We start from the raw sequence: 27869 nt of genomic DNA, 5'->3' as shown, positions 1-27869 counted from the left end.
TTTCTCTCTTTCTTTCTTTCTCTCCAGCTTCTTACTGGAGGAGTAGTCAGGGGAGGGGGAAAAAGAACAAAAGGAAAAAATAAGGTGTAAAGATCGATTTCTAAGCAATAAAATCTCAGTATATTGGAGATCTTTATTTAGAGAGAATCCATAACATCTAAAAACAAAAACTGATAAATGAATTGAACGAGCTTTCAAGAAAGATCAATAGCTTTAAAATCCACTAGATTACCAAGCACCGGCAAGAAACAAATAGAAGATATTAAAGGTCAGTAGGCAGAGTGAAAACATATATTGACAGTATTGACAGGGGAAAAAAAGGCTTCAATTATGTGATGCCTTTAAGCATTCTTCAAATCAATATTAAAACATGATACAAACGGCCCAACAGAAAAATGAGCAGAAATACAAAGCGAAAGCCCCTAAGCCAAGAAGCAGAATTTTAACTCACCTGAAGCAGGTGACCGCCAGCTGCAGCCAGGATCCGCCTGCGAGAAGCATGGGGCGACCCCGGGGTGATCCCAGCGGGTGGCAGGTGCACCACGCGGAGAGGAGCCCAGGAGGAGGGAAGGGGGCCGCTTCCCACCTCTTCTGATTCACACCAAGCACAGACCAGTTAGGGAGCCACGCCTTGGAGGATGCTGAATGGCTGAGTCTTTTGTGACGCTGTGTGCGCCCCCGTCCAATCAGGCACGGTGATGTCATCACGCGGGATCTTGACGTCACAGTGGTCTTAGAGTTCCTAGGCAGAGCGAGGTCCTAGGAGAGGGCTGCGCTGTTGCGAAGCTAAAGAGCCAAGTCGGGGTCTGCGCTCTCCACCTTCACAAGCTGGGAGTCGCCAGGTACCTAGGAGCTGAGGACCCCGACATGGTGAGTGTGTGGGCCTGGGGGTCCCGACAGGGGGAAGCGCAACCAGTGGAACCCCTTCCCTGGCACCCGGGACCCCCGACGCCCAGCCATACCAGGACACCTGGGACCCACGACGCCCTGCCTCTTCCCTGGCACCCGGGACCGTTGACGCCTGGTCCCTCCCTGGCACCCAAGAACCCCGACCCGTTCCCTGGTACCCGTGACCCCCGACATCCGGCCCCCTCCCTGGCACCACGGATCCTCAGAGCCCGGCCCCTTCCCCGACGCCCAGCCCCTTTCCTAGCACCCATGACCCCTGATGCCCAGCCCCTCCCTGGCACCCGGGGCCCCTGATGCCCAGCCCCTCCCTGGCACCTGAGACCCCCGACCCCTTCCCTGGCACCCGTGACCCCCGACGCCCGACCCCTCCCTGTCACTCGGGATCCCAGAACCCGTCCCCCTCCCTGTTACCTGGAACCTCCTACCCCCTCCCTGGCACCCATGACCCCAGACACCCTGCCTCTTCCCGACGTCCAAGATCTCCCTGGCTCCCACTGCCCGGACGCCTGGACTCTTCCCTGGCACACGGGACCCTCGATGCCCGACCCTCCCTGGCACCAGGGACCCTGAAGCCCAGCACCTCCCTTGCACCCGGGACACCCGATGTCCTGTCCCTCCCTTTCACTTGGGACCCATGACGCTTGGCCTCCATCCTTTCACCCAGGACCTTGACGCCCGGCCCTTTCCCTGGCACCCAGAACCCTCAATGCCTGGCCCCTCCCTGTCACTTGGGACCCTAGATGCCCGGCCCTTCCCTGACACCCGTGACCCCCGACACCCAGCCACTTCTGGTACCCTGGACCCCAGATGCCCAGCCCCTTCTGGTACCCTGGACCCCAGATGCCCAGCTCCTTCCCTGGTACCTGGACCCAAATCGCCTGGCTCCCTATTGGGCCCCAGGATCCCTAACACGTGGACCCCTTCTTGAAACCCGTGATCCCTGAAGCCCGGCCGTCCCTGGCACTCAGACCCCTGACGCCCAACCCCTCCCTGGCACCCAGGACCCCCAACCCCCTCCCTGGCACCCGTGGCCGTGACGCCAGGCCCCTCCCTGTCTCTCAGGACCCCAGACACCCAGCCCCTCCCTGGCAACAAAGATGCCTGACCATTTCCCTGTCACTGGCACCCCTGATGCCCGGCCCCTCTCTGGCACCCAAACCTCAATGCCCGACACCTCCCTGGCACCCGGGACACCCAACAACCTCCTGGCACCCAGGACCATTGACACCCGGCCATACCAGCACACCCGGGACCCATGACACCCAGCCTTTCCCTGGCACCTGGGACGGTCGACGCCTGATCCCTCCCTGGCACCCGAGAACCCCGACCCGTTCCATGGTACCCGTGATCCCCGATGTCAGGGCCCTCCCTGGCACCTCGGATCCCCAGAGCCCAGCCCCTTCCCTGATGCCCTGCCCCTCCCTGGCACCCGGGATCCCTGAAGCCCAAACACTCCCTGGCACCCGAGACCCCCGACCCCTCCCTGGTACCCGTGACCCCCAATGCCCGGCCCCTCCCTGGCACCCTGGACCCCTGGCACCCAGCCCCTTCCCTGGTACCCAAGACCCAAATTGCCCGGCTCCCACCTGGACCCAGGGATCCCTGACACCTGGACCTCTCCTTGAAACCCATGAACCCCGACGTCCAGCCGCCTCCATGGCACCTGTAACACCCGACATTCGGCCCTCCCTGGCACCCGGACTCCTGAAGCCTGACCCCTCCCTGGCACCCGGGACCCCCCAACCCCCTCCCAGGCACTTGTGACTCCCGATGCCAGGCCCCTCCCTGTCTCTCAGGACCCTAGACGCCCGGCCTCTCCTTGGCACCCAGGACACCTAATGCCCGACCCCTCCCTGGCACCCGTGAACCTTGATGCCCGGCCCCTCCCTGTCAATGGGACCGCAGATGCCCGGCCCCTTTCTGGTACCCAGAACCCCTGATGCCTGGCCCCTTCCCTGGTACCTGGGACCCCTGACTCCAGTCCCCTTTCCAGGTACCTGGGACTCCCATCGCCCAGCTCCCTCTGGGCCCCGTGACACCTGAAAACTTCCCTGACACCCATTACCCACAACGTCCGGCCCCCTCCCTGGCACCCGTGACCCCTGACACCTGTCCCCCTCCTTGACACCCGGGAACCATGACGCCTGGCCTCCCCCCAAGGCACACTGGAACCCCAACTCCCAGCCCCTTCCCTAGTACCTGGGACCCCCATCGCCTGGCTCCCTATTGGGCCCCAGGATCCCTGACATGTGGACCCCTCCTTGAAACCCGTGACCCATGAAGCCCAGCCGGCCCTGGGACCCGGACCCCTGACGCCCAACCCCTCCCTGGCACCCGGGACACCCAACCCCTTCCCTGGCACCAGTGACCCATGATGCCCGGCCCCTCCCTGTCTCTCAGGACAGCAGAAGCCCAGCCCTCTCCCTGGACCCGGAACATTGACTCCCGGCCTCTTCCCTGGTACCCGGGACCCATGACCCCTTCCCTGACACGCGGTACCCCCAATGCCCAGCCCCCTCCCTGGCACACAGCACTCTCAACGCCCGGCCCCTCCCTGGCACCAGGGACCCCTGACGCCCGGCCCCTCCCTGGCACCCGGGACCCTGACGTCAGCCCCTCCCTGGCACCCAGGACCCCTATCGCCTGGCTCTCTCCTGGGCTCCAGGATCCCCAACACCTGGCCCTCCTTGACACCAAGGACCCCTGATGCACGGCCTGACCCCTGAAGCCTGGCCCCTCCCTGTTACTTGGGACCACAGACACCCAGCCCCCTCACTGACACCCGTGACCCCCTATGTCGGGCCCCCTTCCTAGCACCCAGGACTCCTGCTGCCTGGCCCTTTCCCTGGCACCCAGGACCCTCGACCCCTTCCCTGTCACTCAGGACCCCCAAGGTCTGGCCCCCTCCCTGGCACCCAGGCCCCAACACCCAGCCCCTCCCAGGCACCCGGGACCCTCGAACCCCTGCTTGGCACCTATGGCCCCAGACATCCGGCCCATTCCCTGACATCCTAGATGTTGACGCCCAACCTCTTCCCTGGCACCCGGGACCCCTGACGCCCTACTGCTACCTGGCATCCAGAACCCCTGATGTCCAGCCCCCTCCCTGGCACCCCTGATCCCCGATGCCCAGCTCATTCCCCGACGCCTGGCTCCTTCCCTGGGACCCAGGACCCCCATTGCTCAGCCCCCTCCCTGTCTCTCCAAACCCCTGATGCCTGGCCTCCTCCCTTGCACCCTGGACCCCTGATGCCCGGCGCCTTCCCTGGCACCAAAGAACTTCGACACCCATCGCCTCCTTGGCACCAGGGACCACTGACGCCTGTCCGCTCCCTGACACCCGGGACTCTCGACCCCTCCCTGGCACCTGGAACCCCCAACCCCCTCCCTGGCACCCGTGGCCAGGATGCCAGGCCCCTCCCTGTCTCTCAGGACCCCAGACACCTAGCCTTCTCCCTGGCAAATGAGATGCCTGACCACTTTCCTGTCACTGGGACCCCTGATGCCCGGCCACTCTCTGGCACCCAGACCTCAATGCCCGACACCTCCCTGGCACCCAGGACCCCCAACAACCTCCCTGACTCCCAGGACCCCCGACTCCTGGCCCCTCCCTGTCACTTGGGACCCCAGACACTCAGCCCCTTCCCTGGCACCTGGACCCTCCAACCCCATCCCTGGTACCCAGGACCCCCAACACTTGGCCCCCTCCCTGGCACCCAGAACCCTCAATGCCCGGCCCCTTCCTGGCACCCGGAACCTCTGACTCCTTCCCTGGCACCAGGGACCCCTGACACCCAACCCTCCTTGGTACCCGGGACCCCTGATGCCCGATCCCTTCCTTGGCACCTTGGACCCCCATAACCTGGCTCCCTACTGGGCCCCAGAATCCACAATGCCTGGCCTCTCCTTTCACCCAGGGCCCCTGATGCCTGGCCTCCTCCCTGACACCCATGATCCCCCGACATCTGGCCGCCTCCATGGCACCTGTGAACCCTGGCACCTGGCCCCCTCCTTCTCACCCAGGAACCCTGACACTCAGCCTCCCCCGGCACCCTGGACCCCCAATACCCAGTCCCTTCCATGGTACCCGGGACCCCCATCACCCAGCTCCCAGCTGGGCCCCAGAATCCCTGACGCCTGACCCCCTCCTTGACACCCATAACCACTGAGGCCGGCCCCCTCCCTGGCACCCAGGACACTCAGCGACCGGCCCTTCCCTGGCACCCGGGACCCCTGACACCCAGCCCCTCGGACCCCCGATGCCTTGCCCCTCCTTGTCACTTGGGACCGCAGATGCTCAGCCCCCTCCCTGGCACCCATGATTCCCAATGTCCGGCCCCCTTCCTGGCACCCAGGGACCCTGCCACCTGGCCCCTTCCATGGCACCCAGGACCCCTGAGGCCCAGTCGCTTTCTTGGCACCCAGGATTCCCACTGCCTGGCCCCTTCCCTGGTACCCAGGACCCCCAATGGCCAGCCCCCTTTCTGCACCCAGGACCCCAACGCCCAGCACCTCCCTGGCACCCGAGACCCCCGACCCCCTCCCTGGAACCCACGACCCCCAACACCCGGCCGCCTCCCTGCACCCGGGACCCCGACGTCCAGCCCTATTCCTGGCAACCTAACGTTGACACCCAGCCCCCTCCCTGGCACCCATGACCCCTGACACCTGTCCCCCTCCTTGACACCCGGGAACCCTGACGCCCGGCCTCCCCCCAGGCACACTGGAACCCCAATGCCCAGCCTCTTCCCTGGTACCCGGGACCCCCATCGCCCTGCTCCCTATTGGGCCCAGGATCCCTGATGTGTGGACTCCTCCTTGAAACCTGTGACTCCCAAAGCCCTGCCGTCCCTGGCACCCGGACCCCTGATGCCCGACCCCTTCCTGGCACCTGATACCCCCAACCCCCTCCCTGGCACCCATGAACCATGATGCCCAGCCCATCCCTGTCTCTCAGCACCCCAGATGCCCAGCCCTCTCCGTGGCACCTGGAACATCGACTCCCGGCCTCTTCCCTGGTACCCATGACAAATGACCCCTTCCCTGACACGTGGTATACCCGATGCCTGGCCCCTCCCTCGCACCCAGGACCCCTGATGCCAGGCCCCTCCCTGGCACCCGGGACCCCTGATGCCAGGCCCCTCCCTGGCACCCGGGACCCCTGATGCCCGGCCCCTCCCTGGCACACGGGTCCCCCATCTCCTGGCTCCCTCCTGGGCTCCAGGATCCCCAACTCCTGGCCCCTCTTGACACCAAGGACCCCTGACGAACGGCCTCCTCCCTGGCACCCCAACGTCCAGCCCCATCCCTGGCACCATGGACATTGACACCCAGCCTCTTCCTGGGCACCAGGGACCCTCAACACCCTCCCTGGCACTCGTGACCCTGTCACCAAGCCCTCCCTGCCATTCAAGACCCCCGACGTCTGGCCCCCTCCCTGGCACCCCTGATCCCCAATGCCTGGCCCCTTCCCCAACGCCCAGCCCCTTCCCTGGTACCTGGGACCCCCATCACCCGGCCCCTCACTGTCTCTCAGAACCCCTGAAGCCCAGGCCCCTCCTGCGCACCCGGGACCCCCATCGCCCGGCACCTCCCTGTCACTTGGAACCCCTGACGGCCAGTCTCCTCCCTTGCAGCTGGGACCCCTGATGCCAAGCCCCTTCCCTGGCACACAGGACCCTCAATGCCCATCCCCTCCCTGGCACCCTGGACTCCTGATGCCCGGCCCCTCCCTGCAACCCAGGAAACTTGACGCCTGACCCCTACCTGTCACCTGGGACCCCCGACCCCCTCCCTGGCACCTGTGACCCCCGACTCCCGTCACCTCCCTGTCACATGGGACCCCAGATGCCCAGCCCCTTCCCTGGTACCCAGGACTCAAATCCCCCAGCTCCCTCATGGGCCCAGAGATCCCTGATGCCTGGACCCCTCCTTGAAACCCATGACCCCCGACATCCGGCCTCCTCCAAGGCACCCGGGACCCCTGACACCTGACCGCTACCTTGCACCCGGGACCCCCCAAACCCCTCCCTGGCACCCCTGATCCTCAATGCCTGGCCCTTTCCCTAATGCCCAGCCACTTCCCTGGTACCCAGGACCCCCATCGTCCGCCCCTCACTGTCTCTCAGGACTCCAGAGCCCAGGCCTCTCCTGGGCACCTGGGACCCACATCGCCTGGCCCCCTCCCTGTCACTCAGGACCTCTAATGCTCAGTCTCCTCCCTTGCACCTGGGACCCCTGATGCCCAGCCCCTTCCCTGGCACCCAGGACTCTCGACACCCATCTCCTCCCTGGCACCCAGGACCCTTGATGCCTGTCCCCTCCCTAGCACCCAGGACCCTCAATGCCTGACCCCTCCCTGGCACCCAAGACCCCGACCCCCTCCCTGGCACCCGTGTCCCCGGATGCCCAGCCCCTCCCTGTCATTCGGGACCCCAGACACCCGGCCCCCTCCCTGTTACCTGGGACCTCCAACCCCTTCCCTAGCACCCATGACCCCAGACACCCGGCTTCTTCCCCCGACGTCCAAGATCTCTCTGGCTCCCAAGACCCTGATGCCCGGCCTCTTCCCTGGCTCCCGGGGCCCGGACGCCCAGCCCCTCCCTTGCACCTGGGACACCCAATGTCCAGCCCCTCCCGTTCATTCAGGACCCATGACGCCCGGCCTCCACCCTTGTATCCAGGAACCCTGATGCCCAGCCCTTTCATTGGCACCCGGGACCCCTGAAGCCCAAATCCTCCCTGGCACCCGAGACCCCCGATGTCCGGGCCCTCCCTGGCACCCGTGACCCCGGACACCTGCCCCCCTCCTTGACACCCAGGAACCCAGATGTCCAGCCTCCTCCCTGGCACCCTGGACCCAAATCACCTGGCTAAGTCCTGGGCCCAGGAATCCCTGACGCCTGGAACTCACCTTGAAACCCGTGAACCCCGACATCCAGCCACCTCCATGGCACCTGTGACACCCGACGCCCAGCCCTCCCTGGCACCTGGACCCTTGAAGCCCGACCCCACCCTGGCACCCGGAACCCCCAACCCCCTCCCTGGCACCTGTGACTCCTGACGCCAGGCCCCTCCCTATCTCTCAGGACCCTAGATGCCCGGCCCCTCCCTGGCATCCAGGACACCTAAAGCCCGACCCATCCTGGCACCCGAGACCCCCAACACCCTCCCTGGCACCCGTGAACCCTGATGCCTGGCCCCTCCCTGTCAGTGGGACCGCAGACACCTGGCCCCATTCTGTTACCCAGGAACCCATCGCCCATCTCCCTCTGGGCCCCGTGACATCTGAAAACTTCCCTGACACCCATTACCCACAATGTCCGGCCCCCTCCCTGGCACCCATGACCCTGACAGCTGCCCCCGTCCTTGACACCCGGGAACCCTGACGCCTGGCCTCCCCCCAGGCACACTGGAACCCCAATGCCCAGCCCCTTCCCTGGTACCCGGGACCCCCATCGCCCGGCTCCCTATTGGGCCCAGGATCTCTGACGCATGGACCCCTCCTTGAAACCCATGACCCCTGAAGCCCGCCCATCCCTGGCACCCGGACCCCTGATGCTCGACCCCTCCCTGGCACCTGGGACCCCTAGCCCCCTACCTGGCACCCGTGAGCCATGATGCCCAGCCCCTCCCTGTCTCTCAGCACCCCAGATGCCCAGCCCTCTCCCTGGACCCAGAACATCGACTCCAGGCCTCTTCCCTGGTACCTGTGACAAATGACCCCTTCCCTGACACGTGGAATACCCGATCCCCGGCCCCTCCCTCGCACCCAGGGACCCCTGATGCCTGGCCCCTCCCTGGCACCCGGGACCCTGATGCCCAGCCCCTCCCTGGCACCCAGGACCCTGATGCCAGGCCCCTTTCCTGGTACCCGGGACCCCTATCACCTGGCTCCCTCCTGGGCTCCAGGATCCCCAACGCCTGGCCCCTCTTGACACCAAGGACCCCTGACGCCCAGCCTGCTCCCTGGCACACAGGACCCTTAATGCCCGGCCCCTCCCTGGCACCCGGGACCCTGATGCCCAGCCCCTCCCTGGCACCCGGGACCCTGATGCCAGGCCCCTTTCCTGGTACCCGGGACCCCTATCACCTGGCTCCCTCCTGGGCGCCAGGATCCCCAACGCCTGGCCCCTCTTGACACCAAGGACCCCTGAGGAATGGCCTCCTCCCTGGCACCTGTGACCCCTGACACCTGGCCCCCTTATTGTGACCCGGGAATGCTGACGCTCACCCCCCGGCACACTGGACCCCCGACACCGAGCCCCTTCCCTGGTACCCCGGACCCCCATCACCCAGCTCCCTACTGGCCCCGGGATCCCTGACATCTGGCCTCCTCCTAGACACCTGTGACCCATGTCGCCCAGCCCACTCCCTGGCACCCAGGACCTTCGATACCCGGGCCCTCCCTGGCACCTGGAACGTTGACTCCCAGCCTCTTCCCTGGTACCCAGGAAACCTGACCCCTTCCCTGACACTTGGGATCCCTGATGCCAGGCCCCCTCCCTGACACTCAGGACCCTTGATGCATGGTCCCTCCCTGGCACCTGGGATCCCTGACAACGACCCCTCCCTTGCACCCGGGACCCCCAACTCCTTCCCTGACACCCGGGACACCCGATGTGCGGCCCCAACCCTGGAACCTAGGAACCCTGCCGCCGGCCCCCTTCCGTGGCACCCAGGACCCACGAGGCTTGGCTGCCTCCCTGGCACCCAGAACTCCCACCGCCAGTCCCCTTCCCTGCACCGGGGACTCAGACGCCAGGTCCCTCTCTGGCACATGGGGCCACCGACCCCCCTCCCTGGCACCCATGACCTCTAAGTCCAGCCTCCAGCCTGGCGCCCATGACCCCTGAAGTCTGGCCCACTCCCTGGCATCCCAGGCCCCCAACACCCAGCCACTTCTCCAATGCCCAACACATTCCCTGGTACCTGGGACTCACACCATCTGGCACCTTATCAGGCACCCGGGACTCCCGATGCCTGGCACCTCACTATCACTGGGGACTCCAGATGCCAGGCCCCCTTACTGGCACCAGGGACCCGTGATGCCAGGCTCCTCCCTGGCACCCGGGACCATTGACAACTGGCCCTACCTGGCACCTGTGACTTCTGACGCCTGGCCCTCCATGTCACTTGTGACTCCCGAATTCCGGCCCCCTCCCAGGCACCTGGGATCCCTGACACCCGACACCTTCCCTGATGCCTAGCCCTTCCCTAGTACCCGGGAACCCCATCGCCTGGCCCTCTCCCTGTCTCAGGGGACCCCAGAAGCCCGGGCCCCTCCTGGGCATCCGGGACACCTGACATCCAGCCCCTCCCTGTCACTTGGGACCCCAGATGCCAGGCCCCCTCCCTGTTTCCCGGGACGCCCGACACCCTGCTGGCGCCCATGACCCCAGATGCCCGGCCCCTTCCCTGGAACCCGAGAATATGACGCCAGGCCTCTTCCCTTGAAACTAGGATCCTTGACGCCAGGCCCCTACCTGACACCCAGGACCCTGACACCTGGCCTCTTCCCTGGCAACTGGGACACCTACGCTTGGCCCCTCCCTGGCACCCAGGACTCCTGATGTCCGGCCCCTCCCTGGCACCCGTGACCCCAGACGCCCGGCCTCTTTTCTGGCACCCTGGACCCCAGATGCCCAGCCCTTTCCCTGGTATCCGGGACCCAAATTGCCTGGCTCCCTATTGGGCCCCGGGATCCCTAACACGTGGACCCCTCCTTAAAACCCGTGACCCCCGAAGCCCAGCCATCTCTGGCACCCAGACCCCTAATGCCTGACCCCTCCCTGGCACCCAGGACCCCCAGCCCCCTCCTTGGCACCAGTGGCCATGACGCCAGGCCCCTCTCTGTCTCTCAGGACCCCAGATGCCCAGCCCCCTCCCTGGCAACCGAGATGCCTGACCACTTCCCTGTCACCGGGACCCCTGACGCCTGGCCCCTCTCGGGCACCCAGACCTCAATGACACCCAACACTCCCTGGCACCCGGGACACCTAACAACCTCCCTGGCACCCGGGACCCTCGACACCCGGCCATACCAGGACACCCGGGACCCATAACGCCCAGCCTCTTCCATGGCACCCGAGACTGTTGACGCCCGGTCCCTCCCTGGCACCTGAGAACCCCAACCCGTTCCCTGGTACCCGTGACCCCCAGCGTTTGGCCTCCTCCCTGGCACCCCACATCCCCAGAGACTGGCCCATTCCCCGACGCCCGGCCCCTCTCTGGCACCCGGGACCCCTGATGCCCAAACACTCCCTGGCACCCGAGACCCCCCACCCCCTCCCTGGTACCCGTGACCCCCAATGCCTGGCCCCTCCCTGGCACCCTGGACCCCTGACGCCCAGCCCCTTCCCTGGTACCCAAGACCCAAATTGCCCAGCTCCCACCTGGACCCAGGGATCCCTGATGCCTGGAACTCTCCTTGAAACCCATGAACCCCAATGTCCAGCTGCCTCCATGGCACCTGTGACACCAGACGCCCGGCCCTCCCTGTCACCCGGACCCCTGAAGCCTGACCCCTCCCTGACACCTGGGATCCCCAACCCCCTCCCTGGCACCCGTGACTCCCGACGCAAGACCCCTCCCTGTCTCTTGGGACTTTAGACGCCCGGCCCCTGCCTGGCACCTGGGACACCTAACGCCTGACCCCTCCCTGGCACCCATGAACCCTGATGCCTGGACCCTCCTTGTCAGTGGGACTGCAGACACCCAGCCCCTTTCTGATACCCCAGACCCCTGACACCCGGCTCCTTCCCTGGCACCCGGGACCCTCGACCCCTTCCCTGTTACTCAGGACCCCAGAGGTCTGGCCACCTCCCTGGCACCAGGACACCAATGCCCAGCCCCTCCCTGTACCCGAGACACTCGACCCCCTCCCTGGCACCCGTGACCCCAGACATTTGGTCCCCTCCCTGACACACTAGACATTGATGCCCCGCCTCTTCCCTGGCACCCAGGCCCTTCACACCCGTCCCCTCCCTGGCACCCATGACCCCATCACGCGGACCTCCCTGTCACTCGAGACCCCCAATGTCCGGCCCCCTCCCTGGCACCCCTGAAGTCCATTGCCCAGCGCCTTCCCTGACGCCTGGCTCCTTCCCTGGGACCCAGGACCCCCATCTCCCAGCCCCCTCCCTGTCTCTCCAAACCCCTGATGCCTGGCCTCCTCCCTTGCACCCTGGACCCCTGATGCCCGGCGCCTTCCCTGGCACCAAAGAACCTCGACACCCATCCCCTCCCTGGCACCAGGGACCACTGACGCCTGTCCACTCCCTGACACCCGGGACTCCTGACCCCTTCCTGGCACCTGGGACCCAGCCCCCTCACTGGCACTCAGTAACACTGGGCCCAGATCTTTCCCTGGCACCTGGGACCCCGATGCCTGGCCCCTCCCTGGCACCCAGGACCCTGAACACCCGGCCTCCTCCCTGACACCCAGGAACCCTGCTGCCTGGCCCCTTCCATGGCACCCAGGACCCATGAGAGTCGGCCGCCTCTCTGGAACCCAGGACTTCCACCTCCCGGCCCCTTCCATGCACCCAGGACCCTGACGCCAGGCACCTCCCTGGCACCGGGGACCAGTGACCCCCTCCCTGGCACCCATGACCTCGAAGTCTGGCCTCCACCCTGTCTCCTGTGACCCCCGAAGTCTGGCCCCCTCCCTGGAACTCCAGACCCCCAGTGCCCAGCCCATTCCCCGACACCCAACCCATTCCCTGGTACCCGGGACCCACACCATATGGCCCCTTCCTGGGCACCCAAGACTCCCGACGCCTGGCCCCTCACTGTCACTGGGGACTCCAGACACCAGGCCCCCTTACTGGCAAAGGGGACCCGTGACACCTGGCCCCTTCCCTGGCACCCAGGACCCTTGATACCCGGCCCTCCCCGGCACCTGTGACTCCTGATGCCTGACTTCCATGTCACTTGGGACCCCCGAATTCCGGCCCCCTCCCAGGCACCTGGGATCCCTGATGCCCGGCCCCTTCCCTGATGCCCAGCCCTTCCCTGGTACTCTGGACCCCCATCGTCTGGCCCTCTCCCTGTCTCAGGGGACCCCAGAAGCCCGGGCCCTTCCTGGGCATCCGGGGCACCCGACATCCAGCCCCTCCCTGTCACTTGGGACCCCAGATGCCAGGCCCCCTCCCTGTTTCCCGGGACGCCCGACACCCTGCTGGCGCCCATGACCCCAGATGCCCGGCCCCTTCCCTGGAACCCGAGAATATGACGCCAGGCCTCTTCCCTTGAAACTAGGATCCTTGACGCCAGGCCCCTACCTGACACCCAGGACCCTGACACCTGGCCTCTTCCCTGGCAACTGGGACACCTACGCTTGGCCCCTCCCTGGCACCCAGGACTCCTGATGTCCGGCCCCTCCCTGGCACCCGTGACCCCAGACGCCCGGCCTCTTTTCTGGCACCCTGGACCCCAGATGCCCAGCCCTTTCCCTGGTATCCGGGACCCAAATTGCCTGGCTCCCTATTGGGCCCCGGGATCCCTAACACGTGGACCCCTCCTTAAAACCCGTGACCCCCGAAGCCCAGCCATCTCTGGCACCCAGACCCCTAATGCCTGACCCCTCCCTGGCACCCAGGACCCCCAGCCCCCTCCTTGGCACCAGTGGCCATGACGCCAGGCCCCTCTCTGTCTCTCAGGACCCCAGATGCCCAGCCCCCTCCCTGGCAACCGAGATGCCTGACCACTTCCCTGTCACCGGGACCCCTGACGCCTGGCCCCTCTCGGGCACCCAGACCTCAATGACACCCAACACTCCCTGGCACCCGGGACACCTAACAACCTCCCTGGCACCCGGGACCCTCGACACCCGGCCATACCAGGACACCCGGGACCCATAACGCCCAGCCTCTTCCATGGCACCCGAGACTGTTGACGCCCGGTCCCTCCCTGGCACCTGAGAACCCCAACCCGTTCCCTGGTACCCGTGACCCCCAGCGTTTGGCCTCCTCCCTGGCACCCCACATCCCCAGAGACTGGCCCATTCCCCGACGCCCGGCCCCTCTCTGGCACCCGGGACCCCTGATGCCCAAACACTCCCTGGCACCCGAGATCCCCCACCCCCTCCCTGGTACCCGTGACCCCCAATGCCTGGCCCCTCCCTGGCACCCTGGACCCCTGACGCCCAGCCCCTTCCCTGGTACCCAAGACCCAAATTGCCCAGCTCCCACCTGGACCCAGGGATCCCTGATGCCTGGAACTCTCCTTGAAACCCATGAACCCCAATGTCCAGCTGCCTCCATGGCACCTGTGACACCAGACGCCCGGCCCTCCCTGTCACCCGGACCCCTGAAGCCTGACCCCTCCCTGACACCTGGGATCCCCAACCCCCTCCCTGGCACCCGTGACTCCCGACGCAAGACCCCTCCCTGTCTCTTGGGACTTTAGACGCCCGGCCCCTGCCTGGCACCTGGGACACCTAACGCCTGACCCCTCCCTGGCACCCATGAACCCTGATGCCTGGACCCTCCTTGTCAGTGGGACTGCAGACACCCAGCCCCTTTCTGATACCCCAGACCCCTGACACCCGGCTCCTTCCCTGGCACCCGGGACCCTCGACCCCTTCCCTGTTACTCAGGACCCCAGAGGTCTGGCCACCTCCCTGGCACCAGGACACCAATGCCCAGCCCCTCCCTGTACCCGAGACACTCGACCCCCTCCCTGGCACCCGTGACCCCAGACATTTGGTCCCCTCCCTGACACACTAGACATTGATGCCCCGCCTCTTCCCTGGCACCCAGGCCCTTCACACCCGTCCCCTCCCTGGCACCCATGACCCCATCACGCGGACCTCCCTGTCACTCGAGACCCCCAATGTCCGGCCCCCTCCCTGGCACCCCTGAAGTCCATTGCCCAGCGCCTTCCCTGACGCCTGGCTCCTTCCCTGGGACCCAGGACCCCCATCTCCCAGCCCCCTCCCTGTCTCTCCAAACCCCTGATGCCTGGCCTCCTCCCTTGCACCCTGGACCCCTGATGCCCGGCGCCTTCCCTGGCACCAAAGAACCTCGACACCCATCCCCTCCCTGGCACCAGGGACCACTGACGCCTGTCCACTCCCTGACACCCGGGACTCCTGACCCCTTCCTGGCACCTGGGACCCAGCCCCCTCACTGGCACTCAGTAACACTGGGCCCAGATCTTTCCCTGGCACCTGGGACCCCGATGCCTGGCCCCTCCCTGGCACCCAGGACCCTGAACACCCGGCCTCCTCCCTGACACCCAGGAACCCTGCTGCCTGGCCCCTTCCATGGCACCCAGGACCCATGAGAGTCGGCCGCCTCTCTGGAACCCAGGACTTCCACCTCCCGGCCCCTTCCATGCACCCAGGACCCTGACGCCAGGCACCTCCCTGGCACCGGGGACCAGTGACCCCCTCCCTGGCACCCATGACCTCGAAGTCTGGCCTCCACCCTGTCTCCTGTGACCCCCGAAGTCTGGCCCCCTCCCTGGAACTCCAGACCCCCAGTGCCCAGCCCATTCCCCGACACCCAACCCATTCCCTGGTACCCGGGACCCACACCATATGGCCCCTTCCTGGGCACCCAAGACTCCCGACGCCTGGCCCCTCACTGTCACTGGGGACTCCAGACACCAGGCCCCCTTACTGGCAAAGGGGACCCGTGACACCTGGCCCCTTCCCTGGCACCCAGGACCCTTGATACCCGGCCCTCCCCGGCACCTGTGACTCCTGATGCCTGACTTCCATGTCACTTGGGACCCCCGAATTCCGGCCCCCTCCCAGGCACCTGGGATCCCTGATGCCCGGCCCCTTCCCTGATGCCCAGCCCTTCCCTGGTACTCTGGACCCCCATCGTCTGGCCCTCTCCCTGTCTCAGGGGACCCCAGAAGCCCGGGCCCTTCCTGGGCATCCGGGGCACCCGACATCCAGCCCCTCCCTGTCACTCCGGACCCCAGACACCTGGCCCCCTCCCTGTTACCCGGGACGCCCGACACCCTTCCTGGCACCCATGACCCTAGACACCCGGCCCCTTCCCCGATGCCCAGCATATCCCTGGAACCCAAGAATCTGATGCCTTACAACTAGGACCCTCGATGCCAGGCGCCTCCTTGGCACCCGGGACCCTGACGCCTGGCCTCTCCCTGGCACCTGGTACCCTCAACGCCCGATCCCTACCTGGCATCCAGGACCCCTGATGCCAGGCCCCTCCCTGGAGCCCGTGTCGCCTGATGCCCAAACCCTCCCTGTCACCCAAGACCCCCGACTCCCTCCCTGGCACCCGTGACCCCCGACGACCGGCCCCTCCCTGTCACTCAGGACACCAGACGACCAGCATCTTCTGGGACCCAAATCGCCCGGCTCCCTCCTGGGCCCAGGGATCTCTGATGCCTGGATCCCTCCTTGAAACCCGTGACCCCCGATGTCCTGCCATCCCGGGCACCCAGACCCCTGATTCCTGACCCCTCCCTGGCACCTGGGATCCCCAACCCCTCCCTGGAACCAGTGGCCCCAACGCCAGACCCCTCCCTGTCTCTCAGGACCCCAGACGCCCAGCCCCCTCCCTGGCAACCGAGATGCCTGACCACTTCCCTGTCACTGGGACCCCTGACGCTGGCCCCTCTCTGGCACCTGGACCTCAATTCCCAACACCTCCCTGGCACCCAGGACCCAAAACAACCTCCTGGCACCTGGGACCCCTGACTTCCAGCTCCTCTCTGTCACTTGGGACCCCAGATGCTCAGCCCCTTCCCTGGCACCTGGAACCTCCAACCCCTTCCCTGGTATCTGGGACTCCCAACACCCGGCCCCCTTCCTGGCACCCAGGATCCTTGACACCCAGCCCCCCAACCCGGCACCCGGGACCCCTGATACCCAACCCTTCCTGGTACTCGGGATCCCTGACGCCTGGCCCCTTCCTTGGCACCCGGGACCCCCATCGCCCGGCTCCCTCCTGGGCCCCAGAATCCCAATCCCTGGCCCCTCCTTGACACCCAGGACCCCTGACTCTTGGCCTCCTCCCTGACACCTGTGACCCCTGACGTCTGGCCCCCTCCATGGCACCCATGAACCCTGACACCTGGCCCCCTCCTTGTCACCCCAGAACCCTGACACTCAGCCTCTCCCTGCACCCTGGACCCCCAACACCCAGCCCCTTCCCTGGTACCCGGGACCCCCATCACCCGGCTCCCTCCTGGGCCCCAGGATCCCCGACGATGCCTGGACCCTCCTTGATGCCCAAGACCCCTGATGCCTGGCCTCCTCCCTGACACCTGTGATCCCCAATGTCCGGCCCCCTCCATGGCACCCATGAACCCTGGCGCCTGGCCCCCTCCTTGTCACCCTGGAACCATGACACTCGGCCTCCCCTGGCACCCTGGACCCCCAATGCCCAGCCCCTTCCCTGGTACCCGGGACCCCCATTGCCCGGCTCCCAGCTGGGCCCCAGGATCCCTGATGCCTGGCTCCTCCTTGACACCCAAGACCCCTGATGCCCGGCCTCCTCCCTGGCACCCTTGACCCCGGATGTTGGCCCTCCCTGTCTCTTGAGACACCCGATCCAGCCTCTACCTGGCACCCCTGATCCCGGATGCCTGGCCCCTTCCTGACGCCCAGCCCGTTCCCTGGTACTCAGTACCCCCCTTGCCCAGCCCCCTCCCTGTCTCTCAGGACCCAGGAAGCCCAGGCCAATCCTGGGCACCCAGGACCCCCGAAGTCCAGCCCCACCCTGTCACTTGGGGCACCTGATGCCTGGCCTATTCCCTTGCACCAGAATGCCTGATGTCCAGCCCCTTCCCTGGCATCCAGGACCCCTGATGCCCATCCCCTCCCTGGCATCCAGGACCCTCGATACATGACCCCGCCCTGGCTTCTGGGATCCCCAACCCCTTCCCTGGCACCTGTGACCCCTGACACACGGCCCCTCCCTGTCACTCGGGACCCCAGATGCCCAGCCCCCTCCCTGGTACCCAGGACCCCTGACCTCTTCCCTGATATCCGGGACCCTCGTCGCCTGGCTCTATCCCTGGCACTCAGAAACTCTGGGCCCAGATACTTCCCTGGCACCCATGACCCCAGTTGTACGGCCCCCTCCCTGGCACCCAGGACATTGCCGCCCAGCCTCTTCCCTGGCATCCGAGACCCTTGACGCCTGGCCCCTCCCTAGCACCTGGGATCCACAACCCCCTCCCTGGCACCCTTGACCCCGGATGTTGGCCCTCACTGTCACTTGACACACCCATCCTGCCCCTACCTGGCACCCCTGATCCCAGACACCCAGCCCCTTCCCAGTGCCCAGCCTTTTCCCTGGTACCCAGTACCCCTGTTGCCCAGCCCCCTCCCAGTCTCTTGGGACACCAGAAGCCCAGGCCAATCCTGGGCACCCAGGAGCCCCCAAGTCCAGCCCCACCCTGTCACTTGGGACAGCTGACGCCTGGCCTATCCCCTTGCACCGGGACCCCTGACACCTGGCCCCTTCCCTGGCACTCAGGACTCTTGATGCCCATCCCCTCCCTGGCACCCAGAACCACTGATGCCCATCCCCTCCCTGGCACCCAGGACCCCTGACGCCCAACCCCTCCCTGGTGCCTGGGATCCCTGACCCCCTCCCTGGCACCTGTGACCCCTGATGCCTGGCCCCTCCCTGGGACCCCAGATGCCCAGCTCCCTCCCTGGCACCCGGGACCCCTAAACCCCTCCCTGGCACCCATGACCCCTAATGCCCAGCCCCTCCCTGTCACTTGGGGCCCATGACGCCTGGCCCCCTCCATGGTACCCTGGACCCCTGACGCCTGGCCCCTCCCTGGCACCCAAGACCCCCAACCCCCTCCCTGGCACCCGTGACCACTGACACCCAGCCCCTCCCTGTCACTCGGGACCCCAGATGCCCAGACTCCTCCCTGGCACCCTGGACCCCCGACACTCAGCCCCTCCCTGGTACCCAGGACCCCCATTTTCTGGCTCCCTCCTGGGCCCCAGGATCCTGAGCACCTGGCCCCTCCTTAACACCCAGGACCCCTGACGCCCAGCCTCCTCCCTGGTACCCGGGAACCCCAATGCCAGCTCCCTACTGGGCCCTGGGATCCCCGACACCTGGCCCCCTCCTTGACACCTGTGACCCCTGATGTCTGGCCTCCTCCAAGTCACCCGTGACCCCCAACACCAGGCCATCCCTGGCACCCAGGACCCCTGGCAGCTGCCCCTCCCTGTCTCTAGGGACCCCAGATGCCTGGCCCCTCCCTGGCACCCAGGACCCCCAACCCCATCCCTGGCACCCGTGACCCCTGACTCCCAGCCCCTTCCTGTCTCTCAGGACCCCAGACGCCTGGCCCCCTCCCTGGTACCGGGGACCCCTGATGCCAGGCTCCTTCCCTGGCACCCTTGACCCCAGACCCCTGGCCCCTTCCTGTCTCTCAGGACCCCAGACGCCTGGCCCCCTCCCTGGTACCAGGGACCCCTGACGCCAGGCTCCTTCCCTGGCACCCGGGACCCCTGACGCCCAGCCTCCTTTCCTGGTACTTGGGACTCCCATCGCCTAGCTCCCTAATGGGCCCTGGGATCCCTGATGCCTGGCCCCCTCCTTGACACCCATCACCCCCGACACCGGCCCCTCCCTGGCACTCAAGTCCCCAGACGCCTGGCCCCTCCCTGCTTCCTAGGACTCCTGACACCTGACCCCTTCCCTGGCACCTGGGACCCCTGGCAACTGGCCCCCTCCCTGGCACCCAGACCTCAGACTCCCAGCCCCTTCCCTGGTACCTGGGACCCCCATCGCCCAGCTCCCTTTTGGGCACCAGGATCCCCAATGTCTGGCCCCCTCCTTGGTACCCAGGACCCCTGACGCCTAGCCTCCTCCCTGGCACCTGGGACCCTCGACGCCCGGACGTACCCTCCCTGGCACCCGGACCCCAACGCCCAGCCCATCCCTGGCACCCAGGACCCCCAACCACCTCCCTGGTACCTGTGACCCCCAACACCCGACCCCCTTGACACCCATGACCCCTGATGTCCGGCCCCTTCCCTGACACCAAGGAACCCTGCCACCCAGCACTTTCCCTGACACCCAGGAACCCCGAAGCCTGGCCCCCTCCATGGCATCTCGGACCCCCGATGCCCCGCCCCTCACTGGCACCCGGGTCTGCCGACCGCCTCCCTGGCACCAGTGACCCCTGACATCTGGCCCCCTCCCTGGCATCCGGGACCCCTGACCTGGCCCCCTCCCTGGCATACCGGACCCCCAATGCCCAGCCCCTTCCCTGGTACCTGGGACCCCTATCACCCGGCTCACTCCTGGGCCTGGTGACTCCTGATGCCTGGCCCCCTTCTTGACACCTGGGACTCCTGATGCTCGGCCTCCTCCCTTGCACCCTGGACCCCCAACGCCCAGCCCCTCCCTGGTACCCGGGACCCCTGATCCCTTCCCTGACACCTGTGACCCCTGACGCCCGTCCCCTCCCTGGAACCCTGGACTCCTGACCCCCTCCCTGGCACCTGTGACCCCCGACACCCAACCCCTCCCTGGCACATGGGATGTCGACACCCGGCCTCTTCCCTGGCACACAGGACCCCTGACCCCTTCCCTGACACCTGTGACCCCTGACGCCTGGCCCCTCCCTAGCACTCAGGACCCTCGATGCCCGGCCCCTCACTGGCACCTGGGACCCCTGATGCTTGGCCCCCCGGCACTTGGGATCCCTGACCCCTTCCCAGACACCTGGGACCCCCTATGCCTGGACCCCTCCCTGGCACCCAGGACCCTCGAAGCCCGGCCCCTCCCTGGCACCCAGGACCCCTGACGCCTGACTCCCCTTGCACCCAGGACCCCTGTCACCCTACCTGGCACCCATGACCTCCGACACCCAGCCCCTCCCTATCACTTGAGACTGCAGACACCAGCCCCTTCCCTGATACCCGGGATCCCTGAAGCATGTCCCAATTCCTGGCATCCTGGACCCATGACGCCAGGCCCCTTCCCTGGTACCCAGGACCCCCATTGTCTGGCTCCCTCCTGGGCCCCTAGGATCCCAAGTACCTAGCCCCTCCTTAACACCCAGGACTCCTGACGCCCAGCCTCCTCCCTGGCACCCATGACCCCCAATGCCCAGCCCCTTCCCTGGTACCTGGGAACCCCAATGCCAGCTCCCTACTGGGCCCTGGGATCCCCGACACCTGGCCCCCTCCTTGACACCCGTGACCCCTGATGCCTGGACCCCTTCGAACCCAGGACCCTCAATGCCCGGCTCCTCCCTGGAACCTGGGACCCCTGTCACCCAGCCTCTCCCTGGCACCCGGGACCCCAACGCCCAGCCCCTCCCTGTCACTTGGGACTGCAGACGCCCGGCCCCCTCCCTGGCACCCATGACCCCTGATTTCCGGCCCCCTTCCTGATGCCCAGGACACCCGCCGCCAGGCCCCCACCCTTGCACCCAGGAACCCTGCCACCTGGCCCCTTCCGTGGCTCCCAGGACATCCAAGGCCTGGCTGCCTCCCTGGCACCCAGGACTCCCACTGCCCAGCCCCTTCACTGGTACCCAGGACCCTTGATGCCCGTCCTCTCCCTGCACCCGGGACCTCGATGGCCAGCCCCTCCCTAGCACCCAGGACCCCCGACCCCCTCCCTCGCACCCGTGGCCCTGATGTCTGGTCTCCACCCTGGCTCCTATGACCCCCGAAGTCCAGCCCTCTCCCTGGCACCCCGGGCCCCTGACGCCCAGCCCCTTCCCCGATGCCCAGCCCCTTCCCTGGTACCCAGGACCCCCACCACCCGGCCCCTTCCTGGGCACCCAGGACTCCCAACGCCCGGCCCCTCCCTGTCACTCGGGACCCCAGATGCCTGGCCCTGTTACTGGCACCCGGGACTCGTGACCCCAGGCCCCTTCCCTGACACCTGGGACCCCAAAGCCCAGCCTCTTTCCTGGCACCTGGGACGCCTGACACCTGGACCCTCCCTGTCAACCGGTCCACAATGCGTGACCCCTCCCTGGCACCCAAGACCCTCGACCCCCTCCCTGGCACCCATGACCCCTGATGCCTGGCCCCTTCCTGTCATTCAAGACCTCTGACTCCATGCCCCCTCCCTGCTACCCAGGACCCCTGACACCTGACCCCTTCCCTGGCACCTGGGACCCCAAGGTCTGGCCTCCTCCTTGGCACCCGGGACGCCCGACAACTGGCCCCCTCCCTGGCACCCCGGACCCCAGACGCCCAGCCTCTTCTCTGGTACCTGGGACCCCCATCGCCCGGCTCCCTTTTGGGCACCAGGATCCCCGAAGCCTGGCCCCATCCTTGGCACCTGGGACCCCCAAGGCCCGCCCCTCCCTGTCACTTGGGACCTCAGATGCCCAGCCCCTTCCCTGGCACCCAGTACCCCAACATCTGGCCCCCTCCCTGGCACCCAGGACCCTTGATGCCTGGCCCCCTCCCTGGCACCCTGGACCCCCTGCACCCAGCCCCCTCCCTGGTACCTGGGACCCCCAGCGCCCAGCTCCCTCCTGGCCCCATCCTTGACACCTGGGACCCCCATCGTTCTGCCCCCTCCCTGGCACCCATGACCCCTGATGCCTGGCTCCAACCCTGGCACCAGGACCCCCACCACCCGGCCCCCTCATGGCACCCAGGAGCCCAAAGCCCAGCCCACTCCCTGGCACCCGGGACCCCCCCCACACCTGACCCCTTACCTGCTTGCAGCGACTTCTTGGCCCTGGAGCCATCCCTGGGCAGCTGTGTGGAGGCAGCCCCGTGTCCTCCTTCCTCAGTTCCTCCTTCCTTCTACACTGGGACCTGATTCCCCCGAGGTTCTAAATATGTGGGCAGCAGGGTCTCTGCCAGGACGCTGACCTCTCAGCACAGATGTTTCTGGAAGGTCTTGCTCTGTTTTCTGTTTCCAGTAACACAGTAACATGGATTGGGTGAGATAAAGGCAAAACTGTTATCTGACTTGGGGTTTTTGTCCAGGGTTTCGACGGGCAGGAGGACCCTGTACTTTGGCACTTGGGTATCACCTTAACCCTTACTGTTCCCTCAACCAGCTGCCATCTGTCTTTGAACTTTCAAAATAGAAAGCTTGGCTATGCAAATTTATGAGTGTTTTAAAAATTATTTCTGTTCCATGAAAGCCTTCTCAATCCTAAAGATATATCTGGTTTACTAAGTTATTTGGAGATTATATTTTAATATAGGAGCTTGTTTACTTTCGCTTGTTTTAAAATTTTCAAGTATTGTTGGAGTATGGTTGACAAAATTTGTGCATATTCAAGGTATGCAACCTGATATTCTGATATGTGGGGGCCTTTTGAAAAGTTATGGAGAATTCACATTATCTTTTAATCCCTTTTTGTACTGGAATAAACCCAGCCTTTTTTTCATAACCTTTTTGGAGTCCTCTTTTACATGTACATTATGAAGTGATTAGGATAATCTAACATATGCATCTCCTTTCATTGCTATGTTTTTAAGAGAATACATAAGATATTACCAAGTTGTGAGTATGTAATAGCATATTCATATAGTAACGGTGTTGAGTATTAAGATCTGGAGTGGTTAATTTATCTCCTAACTGCAAATGTGTGCTCAGCTAACATTTTCCCATTTCCTTCACTCTCAGCCCTGACAGCCACCACCCTGTTCTATGATTAAGTGTGATTTTCTTAAATTCCACATGAGTGAGATTGTGGGGCATTTATCTTTCTGTGCCTTGTTTCAAATAGCCTCATGTCCACATTCATGTTTTTGGATCCATGTTTTGACAACATGCAGAATTTCCTATTTTATGAGAGTATTTGTTTTTATCAACACTCAATACTAGTACATATTTATGGGGTGAAATGTAATATTTGATACATGCTCACTTTTTTGTATTTATTTTTTATTTAGTAAATATAAATTTTCAAAGTACAGTTAATGGATTACAATGGCTTCCCCCCCATAATTTCCCTCCCACTCATACTCCTCCCATCTCCCGCTCCCTCTCCCATTCCATTCACATCAAGATTCATTTTCAATTATCTTTATATACAGAAGATCAGTTCAGTATATATTAAGTAAAGATTTCATCAGTTTGCACCCACACAGAAACACAAAGTGTAAAATACTGTTTCAGTACTAGTTATAGCATTACTTCACATTGGACAACACACTAAGGACAGATCCCACATGAGAAGTAAGTACACAGTGACTCCTGTTGTTGACTTAACAATTTGACACTCTTGTTTATGACATCAGTAATCTCCCTAGGCTCTAGTCATGAGTTGCCAAGGCTATGGAAACCTTTTGAGTTTGCCGACTTCGATCTTATTCTGACAGGGTCATAGTCAAAGTGGAAGTTCTCTCCTCCCTTCAGAGAAAGGTACCTCCTTCTTTGATGACCTCTTCTTTCCACTGGGATCTCACCTGCAGAGATCTTCCATTTAGGTCTTCTTTTTTTTTTCCAGGGTGTCTTGGCTTTCCATGCCTAAAATACTCTCATGGGCTCTTCAGCCATATCCGAATGCCTTAAGGGCTGATTCTGAGACATGCACATATTTTAATGATCAAATAAGGATAATTGGAATCCATCACTTCATATATTCAAGATTTATTTGCAGTGTGAACATTCAAAAGTCTTTCTTCTAGCTATTTAGAAATATACAATATATTACAGTTGACAATTGATACTCTACTGTGTAATAGAACACAGGAAGGGGGGCTGGTGGTGTGGCAAAGTGGGTTAAAGCTCCAGCCTGCAGTGCCAGCATCCCATATGGGAGCCAGTTTGAGTCCCAGCTGCTCCATTTCCAATCCAGCTCTAGGCTATGGCCTGGGAAAGCAGTGGAGGATGGCCCAAGTCCTTGGGCCCCTGCACCCACATGGGAGTCCTGGAAGAAGCTCCTGCCTCCTGGCTTCAGATCAGCACAGGTCCATCCATTGCAGCCATCTGGGGAGTGAACCAGCGGATGGAAGTCCTTTCTCTCTGGCTCTACCTCTCTATAACTCTTTCAAATAAATAAATCTTTTTTTTTTTAAAAAAAAAAAGAACACAAGAAGGATTATTTTTACAATAAGGAAAATACTTTTTCAATAAAAGTAAACCTTTCTGAGCTTTAATTAATTCAATTTTAATTTTTTTTATTTTAAGCATTTTTTGAGAAACCTAATTAACCTTGAAGAAACCAAAAATGATACATCTGTTAATACACTAAAACAAAGTAAATCTTTGAGAACAAGTTTTACTATTAACTCTCATAATCCAACTCTTTGAGGACAGGGGTCCTGCATGGGAAATTAGTGCACAGCAACTCCTGTTGTTAATTTAACAATTAATGCTCTTATGTATGTGGTCAGTGATCACCCGAGGCACTTGACATGCTCTGCCTACGCTGTGAAAGCATTTTTTAAAAAAGATTTATTTTATTTATTTGAAAGACAGAGTTACAGAGAGAGGTAAAGACAGAGAGAGAGGTCTTCCATCTGGCTGTTCACTCCTCAGATGGCCACAACGGCCAGAGCTGTGCCAAGCTGAAGGCAGGAGCCAGGAGCTTCTTCTGGGCCTCCCACATGGGTACAGGGGCCCAAGGACTTGGGCCATCCTCCACTGATATCCCAGGCCATAAGCAGAGAACTGGATTGCAAGAGAAGCAGCTGGGACTAGAACCGGCACCCATATGGGATGCTGGCGTTTCCGGCCAGGGCTTTAACCCACTGCACCACTTTACCGGCCCCAAGTGGAAGCCTTTTGAGTCCACTGACTCCTTCCGTATTTAGACAAGGCCATGAGCAAAGTGGAAGTTCTCCCCTCCTCTCAGAGTAAAGTACTTCCTTCTTTGATGACCACTTCTTTCCACTGGAGTCTCACCCAGGTAGGTCCTTCATGTAGGACACTTTTTGCCACAGTGTCTTGGCATTCTATGTCTGAAATACTCTCATGGGATTTTCAGCCAGACCAAAATGCGTTAAGGGCTGATTCTGAGCCCACAGTGCTACTTGAAGTGATTGTCATTCTATGAGTCTGCTGTGTGGACTGCTTCCCATCTTGGAGCATTTACTCCTTTTTAATTCTATTATTATTACCAAACACTTAATCCTATTTATATAATCATTTTAACACTTAATCCTCTCTATATGATCACTTTAACACTTAATCCTACCCATATGTTCAATTTAACACTTAAAGTGCTGTTTTTTCCCACCTAGCTCAAGGGGACTTGGGGTCCCATGGCAAGTTTTTAAACTGTACCCTGAAAAGTAGGTCTGTAATAATGTATGGAGAACTATACAGTTTTATAGTTATAAACTTCATAATTTCACAATTAAAACATTAGGAACCTGGTGATTCTTCCCACTGTGCCTGCCCTCCCATCCACACTCCCACCCCCTTCCTCCTCCCTCTCTTATTCCCACTCTTATTTTTTACTAACATTTATTTTCAATTAACTTCCTACACATATGATTATATCTATATTAAGCAAAAAGTTCAACAACTAGCATGGAAAAAAAACTGTTCCTATATAGTCGAGACAAGGGCTGTACAAAGTCATTGCTTCTCAAAGTGTCAATTTAACATCTATAGATTGCCTGTTAGGTGCTCTATTAGTTACCACAGGTCAGGGAGAACATATGGTATTTCTCCCTGTGGGACTGAATTATTTCACTAAGTGTGATGATTTCTAGTGTCATCCATTTTGTTGCAAATGATTAGATTTTTTACCACCGTGAAGTATTCCATGGTGTACATATCACATAATTTCTTTATCCAGTCTGCGGTTGATGGGCATTTTTATTGATTCAGTGTCTTAGCTGTTGTAATTGAACTGCAATAAACATAGGGGTGCAAATAACTCTTTCATATGCTGATTTCCTTTCCTTTGGGTAAATTCCCAGGAGTGGGCTGGCTGTGTCATAGGGTGGGTATATATTCAGATTTCTGAGGTATCTGCACAGTGTCTTCCATAGTGGCTTTGCCAGTTTACTCTCCCACCAACAGTGGATTAGGATGCCTTTTCAGAACTTTCAACCCTACATCTACAGACTTCACATTCTTCTCAGCAGCGCATGGAACCTTCTCTAGGATTGATCACATACTAGGCCATAAAGCAAGTCTCAGCAAATTTAAAAGAATTAGAATCATACCATGCAGCTTCACAGACCACAGCGGGATGAAGCTGGAAATTAGCAACTCAGGAAACCCCAGAAAGTATGCAAACACATGGAGACTGAACAACATGCTCCTGAATGAACACTGGGTCATTCAAGAAATCAAAAGAGAAATCAAAAACTTTCTGGAAGTAAATGAAGACAACAACACAACATATCAAAACTTATGGGATACAGCAAAAGCAGTATTGAGAGGCAAATTTATAGCAATAGGTGCCTATATCAAGAAATTGGAAAGGTACCAAATAAATGAGCTTTCAGCGCACCTCAAGGACCTAGAAAAACTGCAGCAAACCAAACCCAAATCTAGTAGGAGAAGAGAAATAATTAAAACCAGAGAAGAAATTAACAGGATTGAATCCAAAAAAAACATTACAAAAAATCAGCCAAGCGAGAAGCTGGTTTTTTGAAAAAATAAACAAAATTGACACCCCATTGGCCCAACTAACTAAAAAAAGAAGAGAAAAGACCCAAATCAATAAAATCAGAGATGCAAAAGGAAACGTAACAACAGACACCACAGAAATAAAAAGAATCATCAGAAATTACTACAAGGACCTGTATGCCAGCAAACAGGAAAACCTATCAGAAATGGATAGATTCCTGGACACATGCAATCTACCAAAATTGAACCATGAAGACATCGAAAACCTAAACAGACCCATAACTGAGACAGAAATTGAAACAGTAATAAAGGCCCTCCCAACAAAGAAAAGCCCAGGACCAGATGGATTCACTGCTGAATTCTACCAGACATTTAAAGAAGAACTAATCCCATTTCTTCTCAAACTATTCAGAACAATCGAAAAAGAGGGAATCCTCCCAAATTCTTTCTATGAAGCCAGCATCACCTTAA

The 27869-nt window shown here is 61.6% G+C and overlaps 1 long non-coding RNA gene across 1 annotated transcript in view; it reads right to left on the bottom strand.

Annotated features, from left to right (window-relative positions):
- The window catches only part of LOC103346281 (sodium- and chloride-dependent GABA transporter 1), a 166546-nt gene that overhangs the window by 93355 nt on the left and 45322 nt on the right, over positions 1–27869 (bottom strand). The window contains exons 5-6 of the long non-coding RNA XR_016223617.1: positions 22564–22763; positions 452–853 (exon numbers count right to left, since the gene is read on the bottom strand). This is a non-coding gene — a long non-coding RNA (sodium- and chloride-dependent GABA transporter 1). The remainder of the gene's footprint in view (positions 1–451; positions 854–22563; positions 22764–27869) is intronic.

This window comes from Oryctolagus cuniculus, chromosome 17 (genome assembly GCF_051225735.1).
Source record: "Oryctolagus cuniculus isolate XC-2025 breed Fujian yellow rabbit chromosome 17, ASM5122573v1, whole genome shotgun sequence".
Classification (NCBI taxonomy): Eukaryota; Metazoa; Chordata; class Mammalia; order Lagomorpha; family Leporidae; genus Oryctolagus; species Oryctolagus cuniculus.
The sequence above is the reverse complement of the archived record's forward strand: the minus strand, read 5'-3'. Positions and strand labels throughout refer to the sequence as shown.